General features: G+C 42.6%; 1 protein-coding gene across 2 annotated transcripts in view; it reads right to left on the bottom strand.

Annotated features, from left to right (window-relative positions):
• Positions 1-18,502, bottom strand: part of LOC6732887 — a 44,351-nt gene that overhangs the window by 21,741 nt on the left and 4,108 nt on the right. For both annotated transcript variants that reach the window (XM_039293809.2, XM_039293810.2), the window contains exon 2: positions 9,727-9,763. The gene's annotated coding sequence lies outside the window, so the exon portion shown is untranslated. The remainder of the gene's footprint in view (positions 1-9,726; positions 9,764-18,502) is intronic.

Here is an 18,502-nt window from a genome sequence, read left to right on the forward strand (position 1 = left end):
GACTGAGGCTGCAACTGAGGCACAATCAGCAAATACAAGACCAACTGCCGTGGCTTGCACAACTTTCTGAGTTTGGAGCGGCGACACGAAGTGTTGCATAATCGAGACCGCTGTGTTGCAGAGACAAAAGTCAGAGCAGCAGTAACAATAAATACTGAAGTACACCCACCAAGCGGCAACCGGTTTTGCGATCTCGAGAGTTGGCCAAATAAAAATAAAATGTATATCGCAGCCATAAACATACTATATATACACATACATTACATACATATAAAAATGGCTAAGCCAAACTTCAATTGTGACCGAAATGCGAAACGGGAGCCGCCAGGGGGCGCCACGCACGCAGTGGGCCAGCCAAAAGTTTAACTTAACCCACTGCCCTCGGTTTATTTTCCATTTTTCCGTTTTCCCAAGCTGCTTTCGCAAACGAACCCCGTGCTCGGCCATAATTATGCCATTTTGATACACTTACCAAGTCTGGGTTGGAAAATGATTTAATCGCAGTGAAAAATTATTCAGAATTGCAGAAAGAATGCCTGCAATGTTACTCATTTAAATCACTGAATATTAATGCCAGAATTTAATAAATTCCACCAAAATATATATGTATATAGAATGAAACAATCTCGAAACAAATATTAATTTGAAAGCCAAATTTGCAGATTCTAATTAAGTTGGATTTATAAGAATTCATTAAAGCATTTGCTTTACATATGTAGCATGAATAATTTGTGATGATTTGCATATAAGTGAGGTACTAAAAAAATAATAGAAAATTATAAATTATAAAGAGCATTTCGAGTTCGGTTTAATTGTTGTATAATTTGAGCCGGTGGACCTCCGGTTTCTCACGTTTCTTGTGCCGTTGCTTTGCGGTACGTTACACTTAACTTTGCCTATAAGCAAAACTCGTTTGGCGCTGCAAGTTTTTGCATTTTCTTCTTATTTTTATATCTGCCCCAGCGTGTGGCAGTGGCGAGTGCGTGAGCTGGTAATCAGGATCCGGCAATCCGGCTGCAAGAACCCAGCGGCCCCTTCCACTGGGGTTTCCCCCGGGCGGAAAATGCGAACTGGAAGATGGGTCTGTGACTTTTTTCTAGGGCTGCCTGTGGCAGCAACTTTTCCAACTTTCACAATCTGCGCTAAGTGCGTTTTGTGATTTGTGCGGACAGTGGCAAAATAGCTGGCTGAATAAAAGTTCGGCTTGTCTGTGGCCAAATAGTGTTGAGCACTCTCAATTAGAAGACTGATAGAGTGCAGTGGCTAAGTGCTGTGTAAAAACAGTGTTTAAAACCACTTTTTTTAGACCATATTTTTATAACAATGAAGCTAAAATAAGAGAATACAATTGTAGGTATTTAGAAACAATGTTGCCATCAAGCGTTGTGCTGCACTTTCTTATTGGTTAATAGTCAATATTTAGATTAAGCTAACTTCTAAATGTACCTAATCTCTGTGTGCAAAGTGAAAGTAGCTAGCGCCACAGCGATCATCCAAAAAGAAACTAACCATCCTAATCATTTGAGAGCCTTCAAGTTGGCCATTCTGACTTTATATCTCATTGAGAGCACTCCAAGTGCTCTTAATTGCTGAGCATAAAGAAAAGGCATTTGCCCGGCCAGCTGGGCAATTAGAACAAGAAGAAAAAGCCCATTTTATTGGGAGAGGAGCAATTACTTTTAACTATGTTGCAATCGTGGCTATGAGAAGTGCATTAGAAAGGCTTTCGCCGGAATGGCTAAAAGCGCCAGCGTCGTCAAGAGTTGGAAAAGTAAGCGAACTTCATGCCGTAATTACCAATGAAAATAAGAGCGGAGTGTGTGTATAAACAATAATAAAAACAAAACTTTTTTATTGTCGTGTCATAATTGGGTTTCCCAACACACACTGCGTTTTCGGGCGGTTCATTGTCAACCTCCCACCGACTTGTTTTTCTTTCATTTTTTTGGTGGGGGCTGATATGTTGGCCCAATGTTTCCGCTTATTAAACTGCCAGCAGTACAAATCGTAGCAGCCATACAAGAAAGGAAACTTTCAACACTTTCTTGGGCACGCAAGCGACGTCATTAAAACACGCAAGTCACATCAAAACATCAAATATAAAAAAGCAGAAAATACACAAATAAATAAAAGTTTCATATTCGGCACTCGGCTTTTAGTACTACTACGTGGGACTCATTAAAATGAATAAATGCCAGTGGGTGCAGATATTTCGCACACTTTGTCAACACTGGCCTTTAAGCCGCTTACGCAGGGCCAATAGACTACTGCTCTTTGGCAATTGCAATTAGTAAATGGTAAATGGTATATGGTAGTAAATCCGCTACGCTGCTGCAGTATCGGCTTGTCGCCATTTTACGTAAGGCATTACGACCTCTGGCCGGCGTTACCTTGGTTTTTAATTCCCCTTTGGCGGCCCAGTTCCGTGCCTTCGTCCGTCACACTTGGCCAACAACACCCACAACATTTCGCCCCGACTTTTTCCCTTTTCAGCTGAAAACTCGTGGACACTTTTGGCCACTTTTACTGGACCGCCTGTCAAGCTGGCCCTTGTCTGAATAATGATGGTTGTAGCGGAGCATCTGTCATCTGAGGGGGCGAGTTGGGGCGTGTTGGGATTGGGAAGGCGTGTTTCGGCTGGTGTCCGGCAAAGTTTTTCCAAGTTGACACTTTCATAAATTCTAATTACATATCAAAGCAAGTGTCATTTGCAGGTGGACACCGCCGAAACAGCCATGAAAATTAAATGAACCATGCTCGGGCCAGGGCAAACAGAGAGCAGGACCAAAGGACAATATTAAAATATATTATTTCATTTTTCATAACGCTCTCAGCGAAAAGTAAGAGGGCCGTCGCTCAATTGTGAGCCTGGTTTTCGCTGTCCAGTCGACCGGCTAATTAAATCCCAGCCGGGCCAGAATGCACTGCGATTACGCAAGAAGCTTCTCTGCTTTTGGACGCGCTACCTTTTATGGTCAGTCGCCGGCGACCGGGCGATTAGCATAATTCCTCTATATTATTTCATTTGATGATTATTACGGCCATTATTATTTGGCCGAGACGTGCGCACGTCAATGGGAGTGAGTAGAAGTCTTGACCTCGCGTACGAGGGGCTCCACCAACCCAAAAACCGGCTTTCGGCTCTTGGCCATGGGCTAGAAATGTTTGCCAAAAACAGAGATTCGAGAAACAAGTCTAGTTCTTCTTCTTGTCTCGGCCATTGTTGACGCTTCTAATTTAATAATGTCGAACAGAGTGTTAACGGCCAGAAACAAGACCCTCCTGTTTCCAGGCCCTGCTATGCGATATCTTAAGAAGCCGACTGGCCAGTCGAATCCAAGTCTAATTATAGATTTCCCAAAGGCATTCCTTCGCTCTTGTAGTGATGGAATAAACACCAACACCAAAGTTTAAACCAACTAAGAACAATATTGGAATTTTGGCTTTGACCTAAGCTCATTTGGCTTTGTTTTTGATTGGGCATTGTTGCTTCCTTGGCTTCTAAGAAAATGAAAATAAATGATGTGTTGCTATAAAGTGAAGCTAAGCTAATTTAAACAAATAAATAATACTGTTGAGCATAGCACACCACAAATCATTCTTTCTTTGCGGATAACCCGTTTTAATTCTATCAAGAGTCAGCCAGTAGTTACCCAGTTACCACTTGATTTCATTGCCACACTTAGTAAACATTAATCACTTCACGCTGCAAGAGGGTCTTTCCCTCGAATTTAATTTGGAGTTTCTTTCATGAAGCTGGGCGCTTTTCCGCTTCGCACGTGTCAATGCAAATTATATGAATTTACTGCGCACAAAGACCAAAATGGCGGAAAAGCAGACACCCAACCACCCACACAAAACACCCACTGAGAAGTGAGTACTAAATGCACCCAGCTGGCGCTCATATTTGTATGTTCGCTAATTTGCAGCTGAATGGCGCTTAAATGCAGCTGCAGACCCAGAAGCTGAGGCAGATGTCATACTGCATTTGGCTGGAAAAGCAGGCTAACTGGGGAAAATCGGGTGGGGAAATGGGGGGAGAGCAGGCAGCTTTTCCACCAGCGACACGGAACACGAAACGTGACGTGACAGTAATTAACATAATAATCCATTTTGTGGCCAAGGAAAGGCAGCGAAAGAACCTCACCCATAGTGCCAGCCATCCGCTTCCTTTCCCCTTGCCACTTTTTGTTTTAGGTTTCGTTTTTGCTTATCCCATGGATGGTGATGGTGTTGACTGTTGAGTGTTGTGTTGACTGCGAGTGGGCCTTCGTATTGGGTTAACTAGCTGGGCGTCAGCGGGTTAAGAGCCGCCACGGCGGCATCATCACGACTCTGTTTTGGCCGGGCACGTTTTAATTTAATGCCTGCAACTTGCACTTGGCCAAATCCAATCCAATCCGATGCCGTCCAATAAATTGCCAGCTGTCTAGGCCCAGCATAGCAATTTGGACAGAATAGAAAGATTGGAAAAGAAAGGAACCACTTCTGACAGCCTCAAAACTCATCATCATCATCCACTCGCCCATATTCCTCATATTTTCTGGGTCACTCGAAGACCTCCGGGCTGGGCCAAACAATTACGCTGGAATATTTGAGCCGTACGCGTGCGGATGAACAACAATCGGCCTCAAGTTGACGAAGATGATGGGTCTGGAATTGGACTTGGACTGGAGGTACGGAGCCATCTGTAGGTTTCAGTCAGCTAATTAGGTTTCACCAACACGATTTCATCTCTTTACGCCGCCGATTTAATGGCGAATGATTTGTTTCAATTAATTAATGAAGCTTTCCCAAAAACATTCGGCTTTGTCCATTTGCGTTAAAGGCGCCCATAAAAAATCCGACTCCAACTGTCCCGATTCGTTAATGCACCCAACCATCCGAGTTCCGAATGGCTCTCCTCTGTGGCAAACAACTTTTGGCAGCCACTGTGGCGCCACAGACTCCACTCCACTCCGCTGCGATGACGATGACTGTGGGAAAAGTCGTCGCGAAGTCTTCGGATAAATTGGTCTGATGCTTAAGCCATTGCTGCGGTGGCAGTTGCGGCATCTGTGGGTGCGTGTATCTTCATTTCCATCCGGGGCTGTGGGAAAGAAGCCGAAGACCAGAGGCACCAGAGCCACCAGCGCCACCAGCGCTGCCAGCGCTCCTCTCGGCATTTGTGCCGCCGAGAAATATGAATTTTCATTTATTTCTGCCGCCCGGAGCTTCCGTCTTTAAATTGGCCAAATTAATAAGTGAGCCAAGGCCGCGAACCCAAAGCTTCGGCAACAGGACAAAACATTCGCCACTCGAAACGTGGCGTTAATTGCCGGAACCCGCCGGAAAACTGGGGACGCGAGAGGGAAAACACTTGAGAAAGTTTTCGCGCTGCCAGGGATAATTAAAAAACTCAAAGAGAGCTTCGAGCCAAGGGACAGGCCAACTGAACATGCAGTCATTTTATGGAAACACACCGAGGTGAAGCCCCTAATGTAGACGCTTTCATTATGAAAAAGTTTTTCATACACTAAAATTCTTTTGAATATTTGGGGATCCCTCTATGTACTGCTTACTTTATTAACTTTTCTGTTAGGACGATAAACTTGATTAAACATAATTTTGAAACAATTTTTTAATATTTATAATATGGCTTACCATTTTACCAGAGGATATATCAAATACGAATTTTAATTACTTTTAAGCCCGATTATTTTTCTGTCCTAATTAAATCGGTCGTGTTTTAATGTTGCTAACAGCGTTTCGTGCCTCTGTTTTTCCTTCTTAATTTGTGCTGTTTTTCCCTAATATAAGCACTTCCTCAACTCACATTACAGGGAATGTGGAAAACCAAACTTTTTTTCATAACAGCCTACGGCGAAATGTCCTTCCGAAGCAATTCTTCGCCTCCTGCTTTCCGCTCATCTGATGAAGCTCACTCAAAGGGGACATGATGAAATGGTGTTCCTTTAAAGCAACAATGTAATATGCTCCCTCTTTGACAACTGGGCTCTCTCAAGGGTCTTTCGAATCGAGCCAAGTAATTGAGAAGCCGACGAGATGGCTTTAGTGCATCTGCAGCTGGCCCAGTTAAACCGCATGCCATTGGCTTTAGCTGGGGACGGGGGAGTAGAGCCCAGCAGGGTCGACTTGAGGTGGGCCAGGCGATCTGCATAATGAAATTGCAGCATTATCTTGCGGAGAGTACAGTTACGAGGCATCCAAATTGCAGTCGGTAGCCGAAGAAAGAACTCGCCTCCGAAGGAAAGTCAAGCGGATGCAGATGCAGATGAAGTTCAGATGCAGATGATGCCTCGGGGCAGAAGTAGAACCTGAGATTGATGCGATTGACTTGCTGACTTACTAACAGAATTACAGAATGACTGAATGACTGATTGCCCGAATGACTGAATGACGGACTGGCGGATGAGTGATGGCGGAATTGCAGCTGAGCCCGCCAGCTCTCTTATGCAAATCAGCGACGACGACCATGGCCGTGGTCTAGTCGAGTCATTTTCGCCGGCCATTTGCAGGTAATTTTCGCACATTTGGCCAACAGCTGCTTTCACATTTGCCATGCTCCCATGCTGCCATGCTCCTTTGCTCCACTCCGCATCCAGAGGCGGGTCGGATTGAAGGGGGCTGGTTGTTTGGAGGAAATAGTGGGGATGTTGGGGACCGGCATCGCCTCCAAACAATTACGTCAGTTTAGGCATGACTTCTAATTAACTGGGCGTTGTCAGGGCTCTGTGGAGGTGCTCTTTGAAAGCATTGCCGCCTTAATTAGTTTTAATTAAAACTCCTGGCCAAAATTGACCAGCGAGTACAACACAAAGGAAGACAAAGCGGCCATAAGGGATTACTCAAAAAAGGTTTTTGATACTCCTACAGAAGATACAGCATGCTTCAACTTCACGAATCTGCCCAAAGGTAAATAGTGTGTTTAGTGCAATAGTACTTAATCAGTATTTACAACTTAAATGGGCAGTGCTTAAACGTGATTAATTAATGAGACAGTGTCGGAAGACATAAGGGCTTTCCGATATTCCAGAACCGTTGGAAATGGTTTGATTGCACCTTAATATTTTTACGAGTCGTGCATATGACACACACACACAAAACAGATTCATAAAGTGGCGCCTAAACACCATAATCAGTATTTACGACATGGCCTGACAGACGAAGCAAATGACCCCACTCCGCCAATCCAAAAGAAAACCTTTTCCTTTATTACATTTTTATGGCTGCCTGATTTTATTTTTAGTGCAAATGCGGCTATTGTTTCATTTGCCAACAAAAGAACAGAGACCCACTGACTCATGTTCGTGCCCATGCTCATGATGTTCTGGGCTCGGGGGCCCTGTAATTAATCATAAAAATTGTTTGCACCTTGCCGTGGACAAACCACAGACACCAGTGTCGTTTTTCGTTGGGCCCTGGTCACGTATGGCATTACGCACTTCCGTTTCCGGTCTGCGTCTCCCTTTTGGGAGTTTCGCTTGGAGCTTGGCGCGATTCAGTTTGCTCACCCGCGCGCAAGCAAATAAGAGATCTAAAATCAAAAACTTTTTATTGCATTCCCTCTTCCGTTTTCATGTATGTATATTTTGCACGCGCAAAATTTATTTTGTGATTTATGGGGCGCAAAGCCAACAACAGACACGCAGAGGGCGACAAACTCGCATTTCCAGACTAGTCGGCGCGACTTTCTGGCCACAGACATTCTGAATTCGCATTTAAGCCCAAAACAAGAATCAAAGATAACCTTGAGGTCGGAAGGAAGTGGTCTTTTATGGGCTTTCATCTTTTGGCAGGAGAGCAACTTAAATTCATTGTATTACCTCAGTAAGTCTAAAAATTTAAATGAAGGGAAACATTGACGAATAAGGTATTTCTATCTAGGATATGAACATAATTCAGTTCAGGAGCAAGTCATTATGCAACTCCATATTACAGACTTATTCAAAGTAAGCCGTCTATTAGCTGTTGATTACTATGTTTAGTTATACCATCAAAGGAAGGCAATCATAACACATATTGGCTCAATTAAATGACACTCGTCACCAATCACGTTCGATAATGATGGTCAAAGTGGCGGAAAGCCACCAACCACTTTCTGGCCAACACATTTCCCAACCTCTGCGGCCGTAAGCCTCGTAACCAACTTTTATTTCACAAAGCCTCTGGATGGCAGTTGCCGTTTGGAGCTGTTTGCATTTTTTATACAATCAGTTTATTCTTTTTAATGGCTTTCATTATTTAAGACGCCACTGGCAACAAGCTGTCGACTGTCAATTGCAACAATGTTGAGCCCGGGAGTTTTCAGTTTTCCGTCAGCGAATCAGTTAACACTGTTGTTTTTTTTTTGCTCGATTGCCCTCTGGTTGGACATTGATTTTCTGGTTCATTTTTGATGGCATAATAATAATGTGACATAAATAATAAAGAAACACATTTGCAATCCAACATATTTGCATTATTTGTTGTCAACTCAAATTGAACCCTTGGGTTTTTTTGGATTTGGTTCAACCCCCGATGGGTGGGTAATTATGCACTATGGCTGTCCATTTGGCATTATGATAATGACAGACCTTCTGCGGCTCCCCAGCCACTTATGCCGAGGTGTTAGGCCGTCAACCGAATTGGGTAGTGAAAAAAAACCAGCTTAAATCAAAATCAAAGCCTGGCAAAAAGGAAAAAACACACAGACGCAAGTTGATTCCAAATCGCAGGGGCAAACAATGAAGTGTGTGTTTGCTCAGTCGCCAAGTGACATGCAATTATTTATACATTAGCGATGGAGAGGGAGAGTAAGGTAAATATTTGCCACAAACTTTTGTCAAGTTGTACGTTGCGTATACGGTAAACAATTTGAAATACATTATCTGCTGGTGCTGAGGAAAGAGTTCCATTGGGGTGAGTGTGGGAAAAGCAATTATCGAATGGGCCAAAAGGGCATCCACAGGGCTTAATGCCCTTCTAACGGAGTACCAACGCGTATTAAGCATTCGAATTTAAAATCCAGCAACCCAGGGAATCGCTCAATAATTTATCGGAACTCGAAGGACTCGCTTTAATGTGGCCTAGTTAAGTATGCAAGGCCTTAACCGCTTGCGGCAGTCACTCCTTCAATCGCGCACTCAGTCAGTCAGTCAATCGGAAGGCCGAGCCAATCGAGAACCGTCGACAGGCGGAGCTTAAAGATAAGAAAATCAGGAAGTTTCCCAGGGAAACACTCTGTCTACTTGTTGCTGATAAACGTTTTTCACTTGTTGTTCACATGCCAGAACAAAGGAGACGCCTTGAGGTTTTTGGCAAGCAATTTATGGATACCGAGGAAAAACCTCAGCTTCGGTGGTTCACGTTCGGCTGATTTGGAAAACATTTGAATGGGGCCATAAAATCACTTAAGTGTGTTTTGCCGTACACGTTCCATGGCGTCCATTTCAATATTTTTTGTGGCATATTTACGGGCGTCGACGACAAGGATTTAAGGATTCAAGGCCCGTAGGGTGGTAACCGAAAACCCATCAGAACCGAATCCTTGCACATACACATTATTCGGCATATGTGTAGGCGCTTTTCCAGCTTTTCCGAGGGGAATTTTGCCTTCGACAGCAAAACAACCACATTAAATTTGATATAAATTAAGATTGATACCGATTCGTCCCTTGGGCCCCTGACAATGTGTGCGTTTGATTTTGCGGGTCCGAGCAAACCCTTTTCCATATCTCCACTTACCTCCAGTTCTTGAAAGCTTTTTCCACGCTGTCATCAACTGCAAAAAAAAATGTATGAAAATATTTATTAGCTGAATTAATCTCGCAATCTTTTAAGTGAAATAACACTATGGTGAAGGAAAACTCCTGAGTAAAGAATATTTGCCCATAAGCACGTTACCTGTTAGTCGCTTTTAGAACGAAACTACGTTAAGCAATATTTGCTTGTCTCAGAATGAAAGTCCTTTGTGGTTCAGTGAGTCCATCAGAATCTGCCAAGCGCAGAGCATCCTTAAGTTGGAACAAGGATGCATGGCTCGAACAAGTCGACTCGATTTTCAGGACTTAAAACTTAAACATTGAAAGCTTTTCCCTTAGAAGATATCTTAAGTAAATAAACCAGATGGTCTTAAAAGAAAGCTGGTAAAATTACATTTATAAATCCTATCAGCTAGTGAGGGAAAAGTGGTTAACTATTTGCATAAATAATATACAAATATATAAGTTGGCCTTGGCCGTTTCAACAAAGTTTTGTGGCACATCTAGTAGATACGTATTTTAGTCATACGGCTGCTGACATATTCTTGCCCTGCATATTCATGGCACAACTTTCTGAAAGCCTTTTCGCAAGTGTCATGGAAATTCTGTAATTTCCGGTGAAAACTTTTCTTGGCCCAAACCAGGTTGGCCCAAACCAGTGCCAATAGTCGTAATATAGCCATTGCAGTTACAGCTAATTCACTTAATTTCGCACTCGAAAGTGGCCAGAGAAAATAAAACAGCTTAACAGCGTTTTCTTTTTTAACGTGGTTTATTTGTATTTTCCTGCCTTGTTTATGGCCAACTGGCAGCGAGCGAGTCGTGCAGTTCAGGGCCGGGGCCATCGAATGGGCTTTTAATTGACAGGCCTGGGAGCGTGGGAGGGCTCCTCCGAGAAGGGATCCAATGATAAAAAACAGCTTGAGCGGCGGAAAAAAGGTCACGCCAGGTAGGCTAACTGAAAAGCCAAAGCCATCGGACAGCTGCGTTGCATCGGCTTTTTGGAGCCGTTACTGGAGCTGCGATTTTGAACTGGCCTGGGGATTGGAACTGAGATTGGGATGTGGATGGAGGCGGGGAGTGTGACTGGGACTGGGACAGGGATTCGGCCGACGGCAGCTGGGAATTCACTCAGTCATGGGGAGCTCGACTTGATTAAAGATTTCACACTTGATTAAGCACCGGGGCCAGCAGATCCAATTGCCAGTTTCAAGTTCGCCGGGGCCATTGTAGATGCTTTCCTTACTGTTTTTTCATCTCTTCCAGCTGTGTGAGCCGAATGTTGTTTATTTTCGGATGTTAAGTACACAACTGCAATTGTTTAACCAAAATTGGTGGACCCAAATGGGCAGAACAACGGCGGTTAAACTTATGTGTTTAAGCTCATTTCACAGAACTTGATTGATTTGAACGTGTAAATTGATTTCTGTATTTCACAGTTTTAAAACGCGTACCTACAATTAAAACCCGCACTTCAGTGTATTACCCACTAGAAACGTTTAAACACAATCGTTCAATGTTGAAATGCATAAAAAGCACTTTTCTAAGTCGATGGAATTTATTTTGTTAATGAAAATATTTATACACAGTAGCACTTGTTATTCGCCGTAAATTCGATGTAAAATCATTGATTTTCCATCACTGGTTTTAAGTTAAGTTGGCCATAAACTTATTAAAGGAGGAAAAAACCACAAAATAATATTTGCCAAGCCAATGTTGTTTTCCCGTACAATCATCAAAGCTGGTGAATAATTCGAGTATAAACCTTTTTTCTATACCCATCCCACTCCATTTCTTTATTTATCTCTATCAATCGCAGTGCGCCAAAAGCCAAAAAAGGCAGTCCGAACAAAGCCACACAAAAAGTCATTCCAGATATTTTATTTTATTCATAACAATAGCAATTTGAATAAGCCAGCCTCCTGGCTATTTATCTGACCGGTTTAAAGCCGGAGCAATGAAGAAAAAAAGATGACCACAAAACAGAAAGCCAAAGCGACTACAATTAAAATGGGAAAATAAAACTGGGAATCGTGATTGCGGGCAGAGCATAACTGGGTCAAATCTAAGATGAGGGCGGACCCTCGATATGAATCGAAAACACTCATACTCGCCGAACTGTGGGAGAGGCTCTGAATAGATAGACAAGAGATCGCAGTGGGGGCAATGGAGGTGGAAATGAAAATGGAAATGGAAATGTGCCGGAAGAGAACTTTTCCCACGACCCTGTGCACGCCGAGCTGTAAGGTTAAGAGCAAAGTTTTAATCAGGGTGGTAAAACTTCATTAATTTGCCGCCAACTTTTTGTGAGGCACTTGACTAGGCTTCAAATAAATGCCATTACAGCGAGCTGCAATCGAAAAACTACGTGCAAGTCGTGCTGCCCCATGGAAAGCAAACGAGGTGGTTGCATGAATAAATAATAATACAAAAAACGGAAAAACTGAAAAATAAAATGTAACCCAAGCAGCCAGCAGCCGTTGCACATTTTATGCAAATATCGGCCAGCCGAGGCAAAAACTTTCATTCCAACCTAAGCGTTAATAGGAACCGAAGGGGTTGGGGTTGCTCTGCAAAGGGGTTGATTCGTGAGGGATCCAGGCTGTGCCACAAGACCACACATCGCACCACTGCGAGTCCTCGACTCCTGGACCTCCCGCCCCCTAAAGCTCCTTGACTCGCCCTCCGGCGAATGCATATGCATATACCCTACACTACACTGCACGAAAGTAAGCAGTTGAATATTTCGAAACACTTATACATCAAAACAAAAAAAAGGATGCATATAAAAAGGATACAAGGAAAAAGGAGTTGGTACTTAAATAACATTTCTAGAACGTCACACATCCAAATTACAAGTTGAAATACAAGTCGAAACCAGCGAGATAATGAATTGACAATTTCCCTACACTATATATTTTTATGATCTAACTAATTTTTCATTGATTATACTCTTCATGGAATTAAAAATGGAATGTAAATTTTGTAAGTAGTTAGGATCCCTATTAATAACACATTTCGACTCCATTGCGACCATGTCCTTGCTTTGTTTCAGTGCGTACGAGTATCACCGCGATTTCACGAAATTTGGCTCAGTGTATTCATGCTATTTACGTTTATATGCAATGTTCACCGACTAACAATGAAACTGTTATGAGTTTGAGTCCAGGGTTGCCGTGCAATGCATGGGCTTGTATTATTTTCATTCTTCCTCGCGTTTGCCGCTTTCAGTCTTTCAGACTTTATGACACGTGAATGTGTAAGGTCTTGTATCTGTGGTCGAGCGTTTTGCGGTTCTATGTTAAAGTACAGCATCTGAAATTGATTTTTCATATTTAATGCCAAAGGATTACGGGCTGCTAGCAAAATGCAGGGGAACAAGCAGCTGAACGCTATATGTTTCACGTAGGTTTTGCTTTAAAGTTGAGTTATATTTTACCAAGTTCTGAAATTGCATAGAAAAATAGTTGTGGCAAGCAGACGCATTTGAAAAGGATGTGTAAAAACAACTGTTCGTTCCCATTTTCATTTGACTTCGTGCGTAGGAGGAGAAGTTTAATTGATTTTAATTCATTGGAAGTGAAACCTCAGCTTCCCAACAAATTGAAATTGCATTTAAATGAATTCATTTCCGCACATGAAATAAATTGAATGAACTAGCCTTATAAATGTTCCAATTGGATTTCATATTTATAGATACAATGCAATTCTACACAACTTATACAGCAAACTTATAATCTCAAAATACCCCCAAGTTCCAGCCCTTTTGACGAGCATTAATACATGGCTTCCCGCGATATGTCAGCATTCGATTTGCATGTTGACTGCAGGGGGAGTAATAATAACATTGGAGACATTGTGGGGCAACTTTGGGGGCAATGGTAGCGACAACAACCTCGTAAATGGAAACCAAATACAGCCGCGGATATGTAGATGCGACACTCCAGTCGTCGATTGTGGCATAAGCACAAATGTAGATGTATCTGGCAGTTACAATTGCTCGCTCGACGATGCTGCGATCAACGGATATTGAAGTTGTTTTTTACATTTCGTCGGTGCCGCTTATGCAAATAGTTTGGCGAATATACAACTAACTCGTCTCGCTTTTTATGCATTTATGCGCCAGGGGCCCACAGTCATGACTCCCGATGTATACCGCCAGTATATATACGTACAGATATATGGCTTTGGGCCGATTATTCCGATTTGCTTGACCGAAAGCGTAACGCGCACGCGTTCGTCGCCAAACTATAAAAAACTCAGCTGAAAATGAAGCACTCGGGTGCATCTCGTGAAAAGTTAGTCAAGCAGTCAATCAAATGTGGCAAAAAAAGCCGCAGACATTGGTTTTTCATTCCCAACCCATAGTCATCATCCTCGTCGTCATCGCAGTTGCAATCGCACTTGGCTGAAGAGCAGCGTCTTTGATGTTCGGCTGTCACTCCATACATACGGCTTTCATCAAAGTGAAGAACAGCCGAGAACGGGCTAAAAACTAACTGCCTGCCAGCTGAGTCCTCTTCAAACCTCAAAAACCAATTCTAGGCTTTGATTATCGCGCTATCCCGAGGGTTTCCCCAGAAGTTTTTCTCCATTAGCGGCTCCATTAAATGGCACGGCTCGCTCAATTGATATTTATTTGCGCCTAATTGCTTTTCAATAAATTTTACCTCTGTGGAACAACTGCGGGGTATAAATCAATTGCGGATTGGCGGCACTTTATTTGGATTATTTGGGGGCTGAATAAATATATTTTTCTAATTTATTAGTTAGGTCACAGGCAGTTCTAATTACACCGAGCAATCAAACTGCCACAGGAAACTCCTTATCTGTTGATTGGGCTTTTTGTTTGGTTAAAACCTTTTGGTGTCAAACCTTTCCTCAACATATTAGTCCCCTTTAAAGAGTCCTTTTGACCGATTTGTCTTGACTGAGTTATAGAGTTACTTGCAAATACGCCAAATGATATTACCAACCCACGGGGCCAACTCGGATTTCTGTGCCTCGGGCCGCACGTTCCGCCCTAACTGTAGATGTCATGTGTGGGTACTCAGCAACTCGACATCAACTTTGCCTCGTTGTATCTGTATCTTCTGTGGGTCTGCAAGTACATACGTACATATCTACTCATTGCACGGCTCGTAAAAAGCTCATTAAACAAAACGCTGTTGACAGACGACCGACTGGCTGAGTGACTGACTGACTGGCTGACTGGCTGCCCGGATCGAAGGAGGGGTGTTTGGGGGGATTTTGGAGATTCTCGTCATTGTGGAAAAGCAAGAAAGAAATAAAAAACATTATGTATCAACGCATAGCTAACGAATGTAACTGTAACTCTCGGATTTTCGAATGCAGAGATACCAAAAAAAAAAAAAAACAAAAAAACGGCAGAAACGCTTCGGCTGTCAAAATAATTACAAAGCCCGACAATGTAGCGACATGTAATTAACGTAAAATGCGTGTGCCTTTTGGTATCTGTGGAAGCCACGTGAAACGTATCTGCAAGATACAAGAACGAACGAGCACGAATACGAATGTGAATACGAATGCGAGTACACAGGTGCCTAATGGCCCACTGTCATTTGTTTTGTACCCCGTGAAAGTGAGGGAAAGAAGGAAGGCCACAACTAAATTTGATTAACCCACAAAAAAGTGGCCAGATCCACATATCGTTGCCCTCTTTTCGTGTCGGTTTTGTTTTTCATCGTCTTCCCTACCCCTTCCCCTTCCCCTTCCCATCCCATGATGTCATTTTCTTTTATCGGTTTATGGACCGTCTTATTCGTGTGCCTTCCATTTAATTGAACGCCTCGGTCGCTCGAGTGATCCATAAAGTTATTTCCCATCCATAAAGCCATTGGATCAAGTTGGGCCATCAAACAAGGCGATAAACTTTTATGCTGTCCATGCCATTGAATGCAACTCGAAGTTGGCGTAGGTACGGGTCCATAAGAAAAGTATAGTTTCATGGATTTATCAGGTAGTATAGCCCTGAACTTCATGGCTTATGATTGCGCAAAGTGGTCAGCTTTGTATGCGGTCGTAATTAATCTGATAATCATCTGGTTATGGCCCTGTACTTGACGGCTTTCGTAAGAAAACTTCCTCGCCCTCAGAGAGATTTATTTGGAGTACCTTGGTCGGAAATTAGGAGAACATTTCGGGAGAATTTTTAGGTGAAGAATCATTTTCAACATTTCCATGCTAGCTCACTTGGAAACCTAACCTACTTACGTAGTTGGAAACTTTCAAATAAACAAACGCAGCTCAACTCGTTCAAGTTCTGCTAATAATATTTACTAAGCCGTGCACAGAGCTTTGTTCAAACTTATAGATTAAATACTTCCAGCCGATTGAACATGCAGTAGTTAAATACTATTTCATGTTTTTTAAATAGTTTTGCTTATGGATTTGATTACCTGGTGTATGGAAATATGTCATATCTAACCAGCTCGTTTCATTTTACTGATGGCAAATGAACCTATTATGTCCATATTCCATTAGGGCTTAATACATAAAAGCCGCTCAAGTATCTGTTGGCCCTCATATATACACATATTTTAGGCATTTCCTGCATGGGTTCTGAATCACAACGAGTTGAACCTGTGCAATTGAAATGCTCGCATTTTGCCTACTTATTGATAAAACAAAACTGAAATGTGACATGGGAATAATTAAAAGCTTTTTGCGAGGGGAAGATCGGCAGTTTGTAGCGGCAACCAAGCGCAAACCAAACATAATACGAGCATGTGTGTGTGCAGAACACAGTAATAGATACAATTGTATCTATGTATTTATGCATGTTGCTGGCAGGCAGTTTGAAAAAAAAAAACAATTGTAACCGAGCATTGGAGTCAACATGCAGCCACGACAGCAGCAACATCCACCGACAACCCGAAACACGGCATAATGCGACACAAAGTTCCGCTAGAATGCCCAGGCCCATGGCCTAAACCCATGCCCATGCCCATTTCCATTCCTAGTGCCATTCGCATTCCCACTTTTATTCCCTTACCAAATCCAGCTGCTGTTCCCCATCTTTTTTTCGGGGAGAAAGGTTCTCGTTGTTGGGCAATTGTTTGGCTGTTGCCAAACATTCAGCCAACGTCGGGCGGCGAGTTGGGAGAACGCCTGCTTTTGGCCAAATGAACTGCAAGTGCACTGGCTCTCGACTTGGCCAGCAACTTGGCTCACGAGCTTGCCCACAATCCGAACAGCCGTTGGAAGGGGCCTTCCTAGTGATGGCGAAACGGCAAATGCTTGTTTCTTCATTTTGTAACATAATTTGTAAACAAAAATCGTTTGAACTTAAGTTAAGTTACTTAGCAGTCATAAAAACTACAGTGATGTTTGTAAGCTTAACTTTAAAAATATTAAATAATATTTAGGTTATTGGTAATGCTAATTATGGTGGAATCAATTCTGCGAAACCACTTAAAACTCATAAATATATTTAACATTCAAATATATGCAACAGACGCAAAGAGTGGCAAACATTACAGACTGAGTCATATTTATGCATATATATACTTTCCTAATAGTTTGCAAAAATATTGTTAGATTGCCTAAGAGCATTCATGATTCATTTAACAGTAAATACAGTAACTTACTATTTTTACATTACTGAATAGTTACGAGCTCAATAGTTAGCTCAACAGGTCTTTCACTCAGATTTATTGGGCAAAGCAGAACATTTATTAGCTTTTGATTACCACCAGCGCACCCTTTGATATAAATATAGCATTTCAGTTCACAGAACATGCTGGCAAGCTGGTAGGTCAGCAGCATTTATATGGATATTGATGGATGGACCCCCTGGCAGCGGGAAAGCCGACTGAACTCAATCAAAGCGTGACAGAGTGCCAACTGCACGGGAATGGGATGAATGCTCAGGGACTCACGCTCCAATAAAGTAAGCATATTCATAGAAGGGCCAAGGGCTGCACTTCACCTAATACAATTTTAAACAAGTTGTTTTCCCGCCCCATTTACCTGTGCCCCCAGTTCATCAGCTCGTGTTTTAGCAATGTCGTTTACCTGATGCATTCATTCTCCCCGCCAGAGAGTCATAAGTTCTAACATGGAGCAAATCGTGACAGCCAGTCACTCAAGCGGACCTAGAAAAGAGGAGACCCCCTTGAGCCACCAGAGGCATTTGTTATTAAAAAGGGTTAACTCTGCAGTGTTGGATACATGCAACATAAATAATTTTTCGGCATCTTCAACACATTTATGGTTCTCTAAGCCAGTTTCAGTCCTGCTACACTCAGGAAGAAAACTTCCAAATTATGCACACTATCTGCGAAATCAACAACGGGAGAACCAGGAAGCCGTCGAGATATGGGTAAAAATCGAAATGGAAATTCCTTGGGATTAGCATAAGCGTGTTTGAAATGCTCTTTGTTAGCGCCGAAATGGAAAGAATGAAAATTTATTGTGAAAACAGCATTAAGTTAATGAAGCATAACATGGAATCTTGCAAGAACAAAACTTTTCGTGCTCTTTGCTGGGCATTTTGTTTGAGTTACACTCGAGGCCCGAGAAAAGGGATAGAATTCAAGCTGAAAAGAAGGTTTTTGGGGGCATTGGCATCCCTTTTATGTTTATGCTGTGTGGCCAAACTGTTGCTTTTGGGCATAACAAATATTTATGGCTTATCAATTTTGCAGGACACGTGCGAGAGGAAAAACAAAAGGGTCAGCGACTGCCGAACTCAAAGCAGCCCTTGGGCCAACGAAAAATTAAATTAGCAGGCTGCC

This window comes from Drosophila simulans, chromosome 2L (assembly GCF_016746395.2).
Source record: "Drosophila simulans strain w501 chromosome 2L, Prin_Dsim_3.1, whole genome shotgun sequence".
NCBI classification, from domain to species: domain Eukaryota; kingdom Metazoa; phylum Arthropoda; class Insecta; order Diptera; family Drosophilidae; genus Drosophila; species Drosophila simulans.